Source organism: Coregonus lavaretus, assembly GCF_964263955.1.
Source record: "Coregonus lavaretus genome assembly, contig: HAP1_SCAFFOLD_160, whole genome shotgun sequence".
Classification (NCBI taxonomy): domain Eukaryota; kingdom Metazoa; phylum Chordata; class Actinopteri; order Salmoniformes; family Salmonidae; genus Coregonus; species Coregonus lavaretus.
The window spans coordinates 720,491-734,196 of NW_028156184.1; the positions used below are offsets into that span (position 1 = coordinate 720,491).

The 13,706-nt window shown below is 42.6% G+C and overlaps 1 long non-coding RNA gene across 1 annotated transcript in view; it reads right to left on the reverse strand.

The window, feature by feature from the left end:
* The window catches only part of LOC311126699, a 43,493-nt gene that overhangs the window by 24,692 nt on the left and 5,095 nt on the right, over window positions 1-13,706 (reverse strand). Inside the window, exon 2 of the long non-coding RNA XR_014613062.1 lies at window positions 7,580-7,684. This is a non-coding gene — a long non-coding RNA (uncharacterized lncRNA). The remainder of the gene's footprint in view (window positions 1-7,579; window positions 7,685-13,706) is intronic.

Here is a 13,706-nt window from a genome sequence, read left to right on the forward strand (position 1 = left end):
ACTTCGCAGCCCATGAATGGAATGTTGAGAAAAGACGTAATTCGTCCCAAAGGTTCCTCGTCGCCATTTAATGTGGTGTAAAAACAACTATGCTGATAATGCCATGATGATAAGAAGATCCGCTGACACTGTACTTTGATTATAAAGGTTTATTATAACAAAGAGTTTCAGCGTCAGATTTACAGACATCTGCAGATATCTGAAGAATAGCCGGACCTAATCTGTGATTTGTTATTCTCCCCTCCTTTGTTCAAGACATGGTATTTATATCCTATGTGACATAGTATGGCGTGATTTTAATACACCAATCCCTGGCTTTTCACATATCTTCCCATATCCTCTTTTCCAAGAATTTAGTAATGCTTTCCAGATGTTTCAGCAAAGCAGAGTAAAGTTCATCTGTTACACCATTTGCAAATGTCAGCAAAATCAAAAATACAATCTTTGTCCACATGTGCAGTTGCAAACCGTAGTCTGGCTTTTTTATGGCGGTTTTGGAGCAGTTGCTTCTTCCTTGCTGAGTGGCCTTTCAGGTTATGTTGATATAGGACTTGTTTTACTGTGGATATAGATACTTTTGTACCTGTTTCCTCCAGCATCTTCACAAGGTCCTTTGCTGTTGTTCTGGGATTGATTTGCACTTTTCGCACCAAAGTACGTTCATCTCTTGGAGACAGAACGCGTCTCCTTCCTGAGCGGTATGACAGCTGTGTGGTCCCATGGTGTTTATACTTGCGTACTATTGTTTGTACAGATGAACATGGTACCTTCAGGCATTTGAAAATTGCTCCCAAGGATGAACCAGACCATTTTTTTTTCTGAGGTCTTGGCTGATTTCTTTTGATTTTCCCATGATGTCAAGCAAAGAGGCATTGAGTTTGAAGGTAGGCCTTGAAATACATCCACAGGTACACCTCCAATGGACTCAAAATGATGTCAATTAGCCTATCAGAAGCTTCTAAAGCCATGACATCATTTTCTGGAAATTTCCAAGCTGTTTAAAGGCATAGTCAATTAGTGTATGTAAACTTCTGACCCACTGGAATTGTGAGACAGTGAATAAGTGAAATAATCTGTCTGTAAATAATTTTTGGAAAATGTCCTTGTGTCATGCACTAAGTAGATGTCCTGACTGACTTGCCAAAACTATAGTTTGTTAACAAGAAATGTGTGGAGTGGTTGAAAAACGAGTTTTAATGACTCCAACATAAGTGTATGTAAAATTCCGACTTCAACTGAATATGGACAAGCAATGACAGAGCGGCATATACAGTAGAATATTATAGAATACAGTATATACATATATGGACAACCAATGACAGAGCGACATGGACTAAGATACAGTAGAATATTTTAGAATACAGTATATACATATGAGATGTGTAAAATGCTTCACTCAGCTGAGCTAAAAGTTCCTGTTGTTATTTTTTTAATGTACCATAAGGTTTATTTGATTGTTTTTTAAATCTGGTTTTATTGCTAGTTTGAGTTGCCTGGCAGAGAGTTCCATGTAGTCATGGCTCTATTTAATACTGTGCGTTTCCCAGCGTCTGTTCTGGACCTGGGGACTGTGAAGAAACATCTTGCTGCATGTCTTGTGTTGTACCGATGAGTGTCCGAACTAGCTTATTCCCACAGAAAACTGCAGAGGAAAGCAGTACCACCCAGTCATCTATCAGACCTCACTGAGTGTATTCAACCCTAAGGGCAAATCCAAGGTCATCTCAATATCTTTACAGTAGAAGATAACAAAACACACCAAAACTGACAAGGTTACACATCAGTAAAGTCAAGACAGGCTAACATTCTATAACGCTCCCTTTCCTCTGCACAGTTCTCTCACAGTGAGAAACAATAGGATTACAATAGAGTGTTACTCTTTCTTAATGTTATCAAATTCACTGTTACCACTTCCTTTGAGGTGAGAATGAAGTGACTTTAATCTTAACTGGTCTGAGACAACTGATGAGGCTTTTCTCCTGTGTGTGTTCTCTGATGACCTTTTAGCTCAACTGATGTTTTATAACATTTTCCACAGTCAGAGCAGGAGTAAGGCTTCTCTCCTGTGTGTATACGTTCATGTTTTTTTAAGTTGCCCAGTTGAGAGAAACTTGCCCCACAGTCAGAGCAGGAGTAAGGCTTCTCTCCTGTGTGTATACGTTCATGTTGTTTTAAGTTGCCCAGTCGAGAGAAACTCGCCCCACAGTCAGAGCAGAAGTAAGGCTTCTCTCCTGTGTGTATACGTTCATGTTGTTTTAAGCTGCCCGGTTGTGAGAAACTCGCCCCACAGTCAGAGCAGAAGTAAGGCTTCTCTCCTGTGTGTATACGTTCATGTTGTTTTAAGCTGCCCGGTTGTGAGAAACTCGCCCCACAGTCAGAACAGGAGTAAGGCTTCTCTCCTGTGTGTGTTCTCTGATGAACTTTTAGCTCAGCTGATGTTGTAAAGCATTTTACACAATTAGAACAGGAGTAAGGCTTCTCTCCTGTGTGTGTTCTCTGATGAACTTTTAGCTCAGCTGATGATTTAAAACATTTTCCACAGTCAGAGCATAAATAAGGCTTCTCTCCAGTGTGTGTTTTCTGATGAACTTTTAGCTCAGTTGATGTAGTAAAGCATTTGACACAGTCAGAGAAGGAGTAAGGCTTCTCTCCTGTGTGTATACGTTCATGTTGTTTTAAGTTGCCCAGTAGAGAGAAACTCACCCCACAGTCAGAGCAGAAGTAAGGCTTCTCTCCTGTGTGTGTTCTCTGATGACGCATTAGCCCATATTTTGTTTTAAAAAAACATCCACAATCAGAGCAGGAGTAAGGCTTCTCTCCTGTGTGTATACGTTCATGTCGTTTTAAGTTGCCCAGTAGAGAGAAACTCTTTCCACAGTAAGAGCAGGAGTAAGACTTCTCTCCTGTGTGTGTTCTCTGGTGAACTTTTAGCTCAGCTGATGATTTAAAACATTTTCCACAGTCTGAGCAGATGTAAGGCTTCTCTCCTGTATGTATAAGTTCATGTTGTTTTAAGTGGCCCAGTCGAAAGAAACTCACCCCACAGTCAGAGCAGAAATAAGGCTTCTCTCCTGTATGTATAAGTTCATGTTGTTTTAAGTGGCCCAGTCGAAAGAAACTCACCCCACAGTCAGAGCAGAAGTAAGGCTTCTCTCCTGTGTGTGTTCTCTGATGAACTTTTAGCTCAGCTGATGTTGTGAAGCATTTTACACAATTAGAACAGGAGTAAGGCTTCTCTCCTGTGTGTGTTCTCTGATGAACTTTTAGCTCAGCTGATGATTTAAAACATTTTCCACAGTCAGAGCAGGAGTAAGGCTTCTCTCCTGTGTGTATACGTTCATGTATTTTTAAGACCGCCAGTTGAGAGAAACATTTTCCACAGTCAGAGCAGGAGTAAGGCTTCTCTCCTGTGTGTATACGTTCATGTTGTTTTAAGTGGCCCAGTTGAGAGAAACTCACCCCACAGTCAGAGCAGGAGTAAGGCTTCTCTCCTGTGTGTGTTCTCTGATGACGTTTTAGCTTAGTTGATGTTGTGAAATTCTTCCCACAGTCAGTGCAGAAATACAGATTCTCTCCTGTGTGTATTTGTAGGTGTATTTTTAACTTTGATAGAATTGGGAAAATCTCCTCACAATGTGGGCAGTGGTGAGACCTCTTAGCTCTGTGATCTTCCTGCTGTTGCTCTCTGGATGTAGAGAATGTCTCAACATGGTCTCCTGTGTGAACAACATCAGAAGAACCATTCAGTTGGTGTAATATACAGTACCAGTCATAAGTTGAAACACCTACTAATTCAAGGGTTTTTCTTTATTTCTTTAAACTATTTTCTACATTGTAGAATAATAGTGAAGACATCTAAACTATAAAATAACACATATGGAATCATGTAGTAACCAAAAAAAGTGTTAAACAAATCAAAATATTTTATATTTTAGATTCTTCAAAGTAGCCAAACTTTGCCCTGACAGCTTTCCACACTCTTGGCATTCTCTCAATCAACTTCACCTGAATGCTTTTCCTACAGTCTTGAAGGAGTTCCCACATACAGTGGGGGAAAAAAGTATTTAGTCAGCCACCAATTGTGCAAGTTCTCCCACTTAAAAAGATGAGAGAGGCCTGTAATTTTCATCATAGGTACACGTCAACTATGACAGACAAAATGAGAAAATAAATTCCAGAAAATCACATTGTAGGATTTTTAATGAATTTATTTGCAAATTATGGTGGAAAATAAGTATTTGGTCAATAACAAAAGTTTCTCAATACTTTGATATATACCCTTTGTTGGCAATGACACAGGTCAAACGTTTTCTGTAAGTCTTCACAAGGTTTTTACACACTGTTGCTGGTATTTTGGCCCATTCCTCCATGCAGATCTCCTCTAGAGCAGTGATGTTTTGGGGCTGTCGCTGGGCAACACGGACTTTCAACTCCCTCCAAAGATTTTCTATGGGGTTGAGATCTGGAGACTGGCTAGGCCACTCCAGGACCTTGAAATGCTTCTTACGAAGCCACTCCTTCGTTGCCCGGGCGGTGTGTTTGGGATCATTGTCATGCTGAAAGACCCAGCCACGTTTCATCTTCAATGCCCTTGCTGATGGAAGGAGGTTTTCACTCAAAATCTCACGATACATGGCCCCATTCATTCTTTCCTTTACACGGATCAGTCGCCCTGGTCCCTTTGCAGAAAAACAGCCCCAAAGCATGATTTTTCCACCCCCATGCTTCACAGTAGGTATGGTGTTCTTTGGATGCAACTCAGCATTCTTTGTCCTCCAAACACGACGAGTTGAGTTTTTACCAAAAATTTCTATTTTGGTTTCATCTGACCATATGACATTCTCCCAATCCTCTTCTGGATCATCCAAATGCACTCTAGCAAACGTCAGACGGGCATGTACTGGCTTAAGCAGGGGGACACGTCTGGCACTGCAGGATTTGAGTCCCTGGCGGCGTAGTGTGTTACTGATGGTAGGCTTTGTTACTTTGGTCCCAGCTCTCTGCAGGTCATTCACTAGGTCCCCCCGTGGGGTTCTGGGATTTTTGCTCACCGTTCTTGTGATCATTTTGACCCCACGGGGTGAGATCTTGCGTGGAGCCCCAGATCGAGGGAGATTATCAGTGGTCTTGTATGTCTTCCATTTCCTAATAATTGCTCCCACAGTTGATTTCTTCAAACCAAGCTGCTTACCTATTGCAGATTCAGTCTTCCCAGCCTGGTGCAGATCTACAATTTTGTTTCTGGTGTCCTTTGACAGCTCTTTGGTCTTGGCCATAGTGGAGTTTGGAGTGTGACTGTTTGAGGTTGTGGACAGGTGTCTTTTATACTGATAACAAGTTCAAACAGGTGCCATTAATACAGGTAACGAGTGGAGGACAGAGGAGCCTCTTAAAGAAGAAGTTACAGGTCTGTGAGAGCCAGAAATCTTGCTTGTTTGTAGGTGACCAAATACTTTTTATCCACCATAATTTGCAAATAAATTCATTAAAAATCCTACAATGTGATTTTCTGGAGAAAAAAATTCTCTCAATTTGTCTGTCATAGTTGACGCGTACCTATGATGAAAATTACAGGCCTCTCTCATCTTTTTAAGTGGGAGAACTTGCACAATTGGTGGCTGACTAAATACTTTTTTTCCCCCACTGTATGCTGAGCACTTGTTGGCTGCTTTTCCTTCACGCTGTGGTCCAACTCATCCCAAATCATCTCAATTGGGTTGAGGTCAGATGATTGTGGCGGCCAGGTCATCTGATGCAGCACTCCATCACTCTCCTTCTTGGTCAAATAGCCATTACATAGCCTGTAGGTGTGTTGGGTCATTGTCCCACTAAGCGCAAACCAGATGGGATAGCGTATCACTGCAGAATGATGTGGTAGCCATGCTGGTTAAGTGTGCCTTGAATTCTAAAAAATATCACAGACAGTGTCACCAGCAAAGCACCCCCACACCATCACACATCCTCCTCCATGCTTCACTGTGGGAACTACACATGCAGAGTTCATCCGTTCACCTACTCTGTCTCTCACAAAGACACGGCTGTTGGAACCAAAAATCGGACATTTGGACTCATCAGACCAATGGAAAGATTTCCACCAGTCTAATGTCCATTGCTCATGTTTCTTTGCCCAAGTAAGTTTCTTCTTATTATTGGTGTCCTTCAGTAGTGGTTTCTTTTCAGCAATTCGACCTTGAAGGCCTGATTCACACGTTCTCCTCTGAAAAGTTGATGTTGAGATGTGTCTGTTACTTGAACTCTGAATAATTTATTTGGGCTGCAATTTCTGAGGCTGGTAACTCTAATGAACTTATCCCCTGCAGCAGAGGTAACTTGGTCTTCCTTTCCTGTGGCGGTCCTCGTGAGAGGCTGTTTCATTATAGCGCTTGATGGTTTTTGCGACAGCCCTTGAATAAACTTGAAAAGTTCTTGAAATTTTACGGATTGACTGACCTTCATGTCTTAAAGTAATAATGGACTGTCGTTTCTCTTTGATTATTTGAGCTGTTCTTGCCATAATATGGACTTGGTCTTTTACCAAATAGGGCTATCTTCTGTATACCACCCCTACCTTGTCACAACACACCTAATTGTCTCAAATGCATTAAGAATGAAAGAAATTGCACAAATGAACTTTTGATAAGGCATTCCAGGTGACTACCTCATGAAGATGGTTGAGAGAATACCAAGAGTGTGCAAAGCTGTAATCAAGGCAAAGGGTGGCTACTTAGAAGAACTTAAAGTATAAAATATATTTTGATATGTTTAACACTTTTTTGGTTACTAAACGATTCCATATGTGTTGTTGAATAGCTTTGATGTCTTCACTACTATTACACAATGTAGGATGTAGGAAATAGTAAAAATAAAGATAAACCCTTGAATGAGTAGGAGTGTCCAAACCTTTGACTGGTAATGTACATGTCAATCATATTTATTTTTTGAAGCCCTTTTTACATCCGCAAAGTCACAAAGTGCTTTACAGAAACACTTCCTAAAATCACGAAAGATCAAGCAATGCAAATGTAGAAGCACAGTGGCTACTAAAAACTCAGTATAAAGCAGGAACCTAGGGAGAAACAGAAAGAGGAACCAGTCCTCTTCTGGCTGTACTGAGTGGCGCAGCGGTCTAAGGCACTGCATCTCAGTGCTTGAGGCGTCACTACAGACCCCCTGGTTCGATTCCAGGCTGTATCACAACCGGCCGTGATTGGGAGTCCCATAGGGCGGCACAAAATTGGCCCAGCATCGGGGGGCAAAAGTCGTGAAATTTATGAGCCATATCATCCTCCACTCACTATCACAAGGGTTAGTAACTACACAGACTCATTTCATATAACTTAAAACACTGGCAGTTTGACTACTTCACTTCTTTAGTCTACTCTCTGATCACTCCAGATAGCCCAGTGAATAAAACACATGCTGGCAATACTGGTGTCAAACCATGCAAGTCTCAGTAGCACAAAATAACATCTACCTTTTCATACAAACTGATCATCATGAAACAGTTCAACTGCAACTTTTCATGCACAGTGAGAAGTTGGAACAAACACAAACTTAATTAGATAGAACCTGCTCTTACCATGAGAAACAGATTTCCCAATCTTCTCCTCCTCTTCTTCATCTTTAATGTTGACATTCAGCTCCAGTGTTTGACTGCAGTCTTCCAGCTTCACTGATGCCATCTCTGGATCCTGCAGTGCAAACTGGGCTCCACTGTCACAATCAGGACCCACTGACTGTAGATTTGGACTTAGTGTGGAAGGAGAGGGGCAGGCTGGGTTTGTCCTCACTGTTGATATTACCGGACTTATACCTGAGTTGGCAAGTAGTAATAAAGAGAAACGGAAACAAAAGTTATTGTCTTGACAATTCAGGCACATTCTTTATTCTCTAAAAATATTTTGTATTTTTCAATCATCTAATTCAGTGTTTGACTGAAAAAGTACTAATTTTGGGTGCCGGTAAGGTATATATTTCGGTGCAGGAGCCCCACAATACCTTTGAGCTAATATTCCATAAGAGGAACATGAGCTCAAGCAGTAGACATTTCAGGTGCTGATATTCAGCTCTGTTGAGCTTCTGTCCAAGTCAAAACACTGATCTCATTTTAATAGATCAGGTAGCTAAGAATTGACAACAAATAATTAACATTACAAAGTACACACTACACAATGTACAGTTGAAGTCGGAAGTGTACATACACCTTAGCCAAATACATTTAAACTCAGTATTACACAATTCCTGATATTTATTCTTAGTAAAAATTCCCAGTCTTGCGTCAGTTAGGATCACAACTTTATTTTAAGTGAAAATGTCAGAATAATAGTAGAGATAATGATTTATTTCAGCTTTTATGTCCTTCATCAGATTCCCAGTGGGTCAGATGTTTACATACACTCAATTAGTATTTGGTAGCATTGCCTTTAAATTGTTTAACTTGGGTCAAACGTGTCGGATAGCCTTCCACAAGCTTCCCACAATAAGTTGGGTGAATTTTGGCCCATTCCTCCTGACAGAGCTGGTGTTACTGAGTCAGGTTTGTAGGCCTCCTTGCTCGCACACGCTTTTTCAGTTCTGCCCACACATTTTCTATAGGATTGAGGTCAGGGCTTTGTGATGGCCACTCCAATACCTTGACTTGTTGTCCTTAAGCCATTTTGCCACAACTTTGGATGTATGCTTGGGATCATTGTCCATTTGGAAGACCTATTTGCGACCAAGCTTTATCTTCCTGACTGATATCTTGAGATGTTGCTTCAATATATCCACATCATTTTCCTTCCTCATGATGCCATCTATTTTGTGAAGTGCACCAGTCTCTCCTGCAGCAAGGCACCCCCACAGCATGATGCTGCCACCCCTGTGCTTCGCGGTTGGCATGGAGTTCTTCGGCTTGCAAGCATCCCCCTTTTTCCTCCAAACATAACGATGGTCATTACGGCCAAACAGTTATATTTTTGTTTCATCAGACCAGAGGACATTTCTCCAAAAAGTACGATATTTGTCCCCATGTGCAGTTGCAAACCATAGTCTGGCTTTTTTATGGCGGTTTTGGAGCAGTTGCTTCTTCCTTGCTGAGTGGCCTTTCAGGTTATGTCGATATAGGACACGGTTTACTGTGGATATAAATACTTTTGTACCTGTTTCCTCCAGCATCTTCACAAGGTTCTTTGCTGTTGTTCTGGGATTGATTTGCACTTTTCGCACCAAAGTACGTTCATCTCTAGGAGACAGAACGCGTCTCCTTCCTGAGCGGTATGACGGCTGTGTGGTCCCATGGTGTTTATACTTGCATACTACTGTTTGTACAGATGAACGTGGTACCTTCAGGCATTTGAAAATTGCTCCCAAGGATGAACCAGACTTGGAGGTCTACCATTTTTTTCCTGAGGTCTTGGCTGATTTATTTTGATTTTCCCATGATGTCAAGCAAAGAGGCACTGAGTTTGAAGGTAGGCCTTGAAATTCATCCAAATGTACATTTTACATTTTAGTCATTTAGCAGACGCTCTTATCCAGAGCGACTTACAGGAGCAATTAGGGTTAAGTGCCTTGCTCAAGGGCACATCGGCAGATTTTTCACCTAGTCGGCTCTGGGATTAGAACCAGCAACCTTTCGGTTACTGGCACAACGCTCTTAACCACTAAGCTACCTGCCGCCCTCCAATTGACTCAACCACACCTCCAATTGACTCAAATGATGTCAATTAGAATATAAGAAGCTTCTAAAGCCATGACATCATTTTCTGGAATTTTCCAAGCTGTTTAAAGGCACAGTCAACTTAGTGAATGTAAACTTCTGACCCACTGGAATTGTGATACAGTGAATTATAAGTGAAATAATCTGTCTGTAAACAATTGTTGGAAAAATTACTTGTCATTACTTGCCAAAACTATAGTTTGTTAACAAGAACTTTGTGGAGTGGTTGAAAAACGAGTTTTAATGACTAAACTTCCGACTTCAACTGAGATATATATATATATATATATATATATATATATACACACACACACACACACACACACACACACACACCACCAAGACTCTTCCTAGAGCTGGCCGCCTGGCCAAAGTGAGCAATCGGGGGTGAAGGACGTTAGTCAAGAAGGTGACCAAGAAGCCGATGGTCACTCTGACAGAGCTCCAGAGTTCCTCGGTAGAGATAGGAGAAACTTCCAAAAGGACAACCATCTCTGCAGCACTCCACCAATCAGGCCATTATGGTAGAGTGGCCAGACGGAAGCCACTCCTCAGTAATTTTATTTAACCTGGTAAGCCAGTTGAGAACAAGTTCTCATTTACAACTGCGACCTGGCCAAGATAAAGCAAAGCAGTAAGATAAAAACAACAACACAGAGTTACATACGGGGTAAACAAAACATAGTCAAAAATACAACAGAAAAAATATATATACAGTGTGTGCAAATGTAGTAAGTTATGGAGATAAGGCAATAAATAGGCCATAGTGCAAAATAGTTACAATTTCGTATTAACACTGGAATGATAGATGTGCAAAAGATGATGTGCAATTAGAGATACTGGGGTGCAAATGAGCAAAATAAATAACAATATGGGGATGAGGTAGTTGGGTGGGCTAATTTCAGAATGGCTGTGTACAGGTGCAGTGATCGGTAAGCTGTTCTGACAACTGACGCTTAAAGTTAGTGAGGGAGATGAGAGTCTCCAGCTTCAGAGATTTTTGCAGGTCGTTCCAGTCATTGGCTGCAGAGAACTGGAAGGAATGGCGGCCAAAGGAGGTGTTGGCTTTGGGGATGACCAGTGAGATATACCTGCTGGAGCGCAGACTACGGGTGGGTGTTGCTATTGTGACCAGTGAGCTAAGATAAGATGGGGATTTGCCTAGCAGTGATTTATAGATGACCTGGAGCCAGTGGGTTTGGCGACTAATATGTAGTGAGGGCAAGCCAACAAGAGCATACAGGTCACAATATTGGGTAGTATATGGGGCTTTGGTGACAAAACGGATGACACTGTGATAGACTACATCCAATTTGCTGAGTAGAGTGTTGGAGGCTATTTTGTAAATGACATCGCCGAAGTCAAGGATCGGTAGGATAGTCAGTTTTACGAGGGCATGTTTGGCAGTATGAGTGAAGGAGGCTTTGTTGCGAAATAGGAAGCTGATTCTAGATCTAACTTTTGATTGGAGATGCTTAATGTGAGTCTGGAAGGATAGTTTACAGTCTAACCAGACACCTAGGTATTTGTAGTAGTCCACATACTCTAGGTCAGACCCGCTGAGAGTAGTGATTCTAGTCGGGTGGGCGGGTGGGCGGGTGCAAGCAGCGTTCGGTTGAAGAGCATGCATTTAGTATTACTAGTGTTTAAGAGCAGTTGGAGGCTACGGAAGGAGTGTTGTATGGCGTTGAAGCTCGTTTGGAGGTTTGTTAACACAGTGTCCAATGAAGGGCCAGATGTATACAAAATGGTGTCGTCCGCATAGAGGTGGATCCGAGCGTCACCAGCAGCAAGAGCGACATCATTGATATACACAGAGAATAGAGTCGGCCCGAGAATTGAACCCTGTGACACCCCCATAGAGACGGCCAGAGGTCCAGACAACAGGCCCTCCGATTTGACACATTGAACTCTATCTGAGAAGTAGTTGGTGAAGCAGGCGAAGCAGTCATTAGAGAAACCAAGGCTATTTAGTCTGCCAATAGGAATGCGGTGGTTGACAGAGTCGAAAGCCTTGGCCAGGTTGATGAAGATGGCTGCGCAGTACTGTCTTTTATCGATCGCAGTTATAATATCGTTTAGGATCTTGAGCGTGGCTGATGTGCACCCATGACCAGCTCGGAAACCGGATTGCATAGCGGAGAAGGTACGGTGGGATTCGAAATGGACAGTGATCTGTTTGTTAACTTGGCTTTCAAATACTTTTGAAAGGCAGGGCAGGATGAATATAGGTCTAACAGTCTGGATCTAGAGTGTCACCCCCTTTGAAGAGGGGGATGACCGCGGCAGCTGTCCAATCTCTGGGGATATCAGACGTTACGAAAGAGAGGTTGAACAGGCTAGTAATAGGGGTTGTGACAATTTTGGCGGCTAATTTTAGAAAGGGTCCAGATTGTCTAGCCCAGCTGATTTGTAGGGGTCCAGATTTTTCAGCTCTTTCAGAACATCAGCTGTCTGAATTTGTGTGAAGGAGAAGCGGGGGGGGGACATGGGCATGTTGCAGCGGAGGGTGCAGAGCTGGTGTCCGGGGTAGTGGTAGCCAGGTGGAAAGCATGGCCAGCCGTAGCAAAATGCTTGTTGAAATTCTCGATTATTGTAGATTTATCTGTGGTGACAGTGTTTCCTAGTCTCAGTGCAGTGGGCAGTTGGGAGGAGATGCTCTTATTTTCCATGGACTTTACAGTGTCCCAAAACTTTTTGGAGTTAGTGCTACAGGATGCACATTTCCGTTTGAAAAAGCTAGCCTTTGCTTTCCTAACTGATTGTGTATATTGGTTCCTGACTTCGATGCTAATGCAGCACGCCACAGGATGTTTTTGTGCTAGTCAAGGGCAGTCAAGTCTGAGGATAAATAAGCATGCCCCATTCAAAAAATTAAGATTGAGAGGAAAGCACTTTTAAAGAACAACCAGGCATCCTCTACTGACGGAATGAGGTCAATATCCATCCAGGATACCCGGGCCAGGTCAATTAGAAAGGCCTGCTCGCTGAAGTGTTTTAGGGAGCGTTTGACAGTGATGAGGAGTGGTCGTTTGACCGCGGACCCATTACGGACGCAGGCAATAATCGCTGAGATTCTGGTTGAAGACAGCGGAGGTCTATTTAGAGGGTATATTTGTCAGGATGATATCTATGAGGGTGCCCATGTTTACAGATTTGGGGTTGTACCTGGTAGGTTCGTTGATAATTTGTGTGAGATTAAGGGCATTCTAGTTTAGATTGTAGGTTGGCCGGGGTGTTAAGCATATCCCAGTTAGGTCACCAAGCAGTACGAACTCTGAGGATAGATGGGGGGCGATCAGTTCACATATGGTGTCCAGGGCACAGCTCTGGGCTGAGGGGGGTCTGTAGCAAGCGGCAACAGTGGGAGACTTATTTCTGGAAAGGTTGATTTTTAGAAGTAGAAGCTCAAACTGTTTGGGCACAGACCTGGATAGTACAATAGAGCTCTGCAGGCTCTCTCTACAGTAGATTGCAACCCCACCCCCTTTGGCAGTTCTATCGAGACGGAAAATGTTGTAGTTGGAGATGGACATTTCTGGTGGCCTTCCTAAGCCAGGATTCAGACACTGCTAGAACATCAGGGTTGGCGGAGTGAGCCAACGCAGTGAATAACTCAAACTTAGGGAGGAGGCTTTGGATGTTAACGTGCAAGAAGCCAAGGCTTTTACGGTTACAGAAGTCAACAAATGATAACGCCTGGGGAGTAGGAGTGATACTGGGGGCTACAGGGCCTGGGTTAACCTCTACATCACCAAAGGAACAGAGGAGGAGTAGAATAAGAATACGGCTAAAGGCTTTAAGTACTGGTCTTCTAGTGCGTTGAGTACAGAGGAAAAAAAGGGGCAGATTTCCGTGCGTTGTAGAATAGATTCAGGGCATTATGTACAGACAAGGATATGGAAGGATATGAGTACAGTGGAGGTAAATCTAAACGTTGGGTAACGATGAAAGAGATAGCATCACTGGAGGCACCGATTGAGTCAGTCTCCGCGTGTATGGGGGT